At 40.8% G+C, this 4,144-nt stretch overlaps 1 protein-coding gene across 1 annotated transcript in view; it reads right to left on the bottom strand.

The window, feature by feature from the left end:
• The window catches only part of FGF12 (fibroblast growth factor 12), a 599,118-nt gene that overhangs the window by 502,858 nt on the left and 92,116 nt on the right, over positions 1-4,144 (bottom strand). The gene's annotated exons all lie outside the window — the stretch shown is intronic.

Genomic DNA, 4,144 nt, shown 5'->3' with positions numbered 1-4,144 from the left:
AAAAAATTAAAAATGTAATACAATAAAAATAAAATTAATTTTAAAAATAACACAGTATAACAACTGTCTACATAGCATTTACATTGTATTAGAAATTAAAAGTAACTTAGACATGATTTAAATTACTCGGGGAGGATGTGCATAGGTTATATGCAAATACTACATCATTTTATTAAAGGACCTGAGCATCCATGGATTTTGGTATCCACAGGGTGTCCTCATGGATACTGAGGGATGACTATATATACATATATGCACACACATTCACACCCACCTAATTCCAAAAGGAGAAACTGACATCTGAGAGAGGAAGCAACATACCTTTACTATCTCAAAAGAGTGTATACTGCAGTATACTTTGTTCCAAGAAGGTGTACAATAAATCACTCATAGATGAATAAATTACTTTATATATTTAAATGACTTTATAGAAACTTAAATTACTTATAATTAATTAGCTAAATTAATTAATTTACATATGTAAGAGGAAAATAACTGTGAAGTTTTAAAAATAATAACTGATTTTAGGTATAAGTTCACAATAGGGATGAGAATAGTTTTTTTTTCTTCGAGACAGAGTCTCACTCTGTTTCCCAGGCTGGAGTGCAGTGGCATGATCTCAGCTCACTGCAAGCTCCACCTCCCGGGTTTACACCATTCTCCTGCCTCAGCCTCCCGAGTAGCTAGGACTACAGGTGCCCGCCACCGCGCCCAGCTAGTTTTTTGTATTTTTTTTTAGTAGAGACAGGTTTCACCGTGTTAGCCAGGATGGTCTCGATCTCCTGACCTCGTAATCCGCCTGTCTCGGCCTCCCAAAGTGCTGGGATTACAGGCGTGGGCCACCGTGCCCAGCCCACTTTTTTTTTCTTAAAAAATCTATATTATGGCCTACCCTGGTTCCAAACTTCTTCACTCTTCTTCCCCCCAACAGCTGAGGCTAAAGCTATGTTTCACATCAGCAGGCACTTCCAATTCTGGCTTTCCCCCCAAAGTTTGCCTCATGACACAATTTACTGGTCTCCAGTTCCATATTCTGAAGTTCATAAGTATGAAGTCCTTCTTGCCAGCAGCTTGTTCCTTATCTCTTTCTCCAGTTCCTGAGCCATTGCCACTATTTTTGCGTTTGTTCTTATAAGGATCTTTTTTTGCTAACCTGCTTCAGAGTTCAGTGTCCTCCATCTATCTGCTGGGCCGAATTCGCTTTTCACTTCCCCTTTCATCGAGAAGAGCCCTATTCCTAAACTTCAGGCTAGTCACTAGGTCCTACTACTCTGATGCCAGTGTCTGGATATTGGAGACTAATCGTATCGTCCTACCCCTCTAGCATCCATCACGACATCTAGCCCAACTATTAGAACATAATGCCTCTTCATCCGGTATAGCACTCCCGACTTCCCCCAGCAACTGCTTAACTATAACGGAAAATCTTGCTAACATCATTTGTTCACCAGATTGAGCCCTCATTTGCAGCCATACCTGGATAATTTTCCTAACTCCTTGTACCACACCAATGGGCAAGTTTAGCACCTGGATGTTTTGGTCTGCATAATTCCTCCACATTCTAGCTGAAAGTAAGTGGCCTTGTCTATTTAAACTTGAGTCCTAAAATGGCATGCCACTTCACACACTGTGATTTAACTTCCACTCTCCATTACTAGACATGGCACAATGAAGGCAGGGGGCATACCCCATTATAGTTATTATATTTCTGTATATAAGGCAGTGGAATGGAAACTGGAAGGCTAAAGACAGAGCAAATGGGTTTTGCAATATGTGATAGAATATAAACCTAGAAAACTTCTTTGGCCATTTAAAGCATGGTCAGGAATAGTTTGTGGGTCTTCTGCCTGGGGTCTTCACATGCTAGTGGGGGAAGCTCATCAATGAGTACAGTCCTAAAATCCTGGAAGTCCAGCTCCAGCAGCAACATCTACTCCTTTTACTCATTTGGTAAATCACTGAACTGCTCCATTTCAACTTCCATGTTACAAAAGAATGCAATTCACAGTTCTCTCAGGAGAGCAATGCAAACAAATTAACCAACAGTTACCAAATCATCTAAAAATGAACTGAGCTAAACAGCTTTACACACACATCTTCTCCTGGAATTCCAGATTACACTTACTACATGGTACATGGAGCTCCTTCCCCTCATCTAATCCAGGGAAGATGAGAAGTGTGACTTTCCTAAGAGAGGGTGAGTAGTAATTGAAAACCAGAGCATGGAATTCAACACCAGCTGAAATTTTTATTTTAACTTGGTGTGCATATTTTACTTATTAAACCATAGCCTAGCAATTTTGCTTATCTGTAGAGAAAAAGAAATGATTTTGACTAAAAGAAAAACACTGCCGGAAAGTGAAAATGCATTAATCATTTCATTTTAACCACTGCACTCACTTTTTCCCCAAGTAAGTAAAGACTGACAAAATTTTGTTGACATTAAGCTTCAAATGACAAGCAGATAAAATGACAACTAAATATTGCTAATTCTACTGCGAGAGAGCAGGCATGATGTGCTTCATGCTTTGGCTGATACATAGTTAATGCTCAGTTACTGTTAGATATCTTTCCCAATGCTAGGAAATGGATTTTTAAATTTGCAGATATTTGTAGAGCACTTTAAATTTGACAAATATGTTCTTAATTTGATTCTGGTTCATTTAATTCTTATCGAAACTCTCAGAGGTAAGAGTCATCATCCCCCTTTAACAATGAAGTAAATTAAGGTTTGAAAGTGTATTTGTTTGCTAGGGTTGCCATAACAAATCAGCACAAAGGGGCATCTTAAAAAAACAGAAATGTATTCTCTCATAGTTATAGAAGCCAGAACTCTGAAATCAACGTGCTGCTGGGGTGGTTCCTTCTGGAAGCTCTGAGGGGGAATCTATTCCATGCCTCTTTCCTAGCTTCTGATGGTTGCAGGCAATACTTGGTGTTCTTGGCTTATCAATGCATCAACTCAGCCTCTGCTTTCATCCCCTCGTCGGCATTTTTCTCTGTGTGCCCTCTCCTGTTTTGTTTTGTTTTGTTTGTTGAGGCAAGATCTCACTCTGTTGCCCAGGCTGGAGTGCAGTGGCACGATCTCGGCTCACTGAAACTTCCACTTCCCAGGTTCCAGCAATTCTTTTGCTTCAGCCTCCCGAGTAGCTGGGATTACAGGTGCACATGACCAGGCCCAGCTAATTTTTGTATTTTTAGTAGAGACAAGGTTTCACCATGTTGGCCAGGCTGGTTTCAAACTCCTGACCTCAAGTGATCCGCCCACCTTGGCCTCCCAAAGTGCTGGGATTACAGGCGTGAGCCACCGCACCCAGCCTCTCCTCTTCTTATGAGGACATTAATCACTGGATTTGGGACCCCCTTTAAGCTAATACGGCTTCATCTTCATTTAAGATCCTATTTCCAAATAAGATCACATCCTTAGGTTCTTGGCAGACATTAATTTGGGAAAACACGATTCATCACTATGGAAGAGTTAAAAGATTCCCCCAAAATCACACAAGTGATAGGATGTGGAGCCAAGACCAAAACAACAGTATATTCAACCCTTATCCAGTTCACTCCCTTTTTCTGTTACATTATGCTGCCCGGGTCAGAGAAGTTAGGATGTGCTGCTGCAGTACTGGAGTCACTCCGTGTCACCCTGCAAAAGCTCCGGCTTCATTCAACTTCTTTTAATCTCCAATAATCAGCACAGAATTAACTCTCGGGGACAGTCCTATACGGAGCCTCAACTCCCTTCCGCCAGCAGCTGAAAGTTCAGGGTTTCTTGCTCAAGATACCCGCACTGGACACCTGGCCATCATTTTCAGTAACCGCTCTCACACCTCAACAACCCTTCACGCACCTTTATGTTTAACCAAGGTGAATTAGATAGGTGCCTTCATCTCCTCTAGCTTTTTATAACTGTATATCCTTATTGCTTCTCCTGAAATCCCTGTCTGCTCAGTTCATATCTGCATCCTCGAAATCCATTTAGGTCTGAATTCATTCCTAAAGGCCCAGTGCAGATATAAATCTGTCCCCTCAATTACCATAGCACTACCTCTTTGCTTCAAAGGATATGAAGCAAAATATAATTTTCATCATGCTCTATTCTTCCTTTTTCCTTTTTCCTTTTTTCTCTCTTTCATCCTTTTCT

Source organism: Colobus angolensis, unplaced genomic scaffold (genome assembly GCF_000951035.1).
Source record: "Colobus angolensis palliatus isolate OR3802 unplaced genomic scaffold, Cang.pa_1.0 Scaffold54, whole genome shotgun sequence".
NCBI lineage: Eukaryota > Metazoa > Chordata > Mammalia > Primates > Cercopithecidae > Colobus > Colobus angolensis.
The sequence above is the reverse complement of the archived record's forward strand: the minus strand, read 5'-3'. Positions and strand labels throughout refer to the sequence as shown.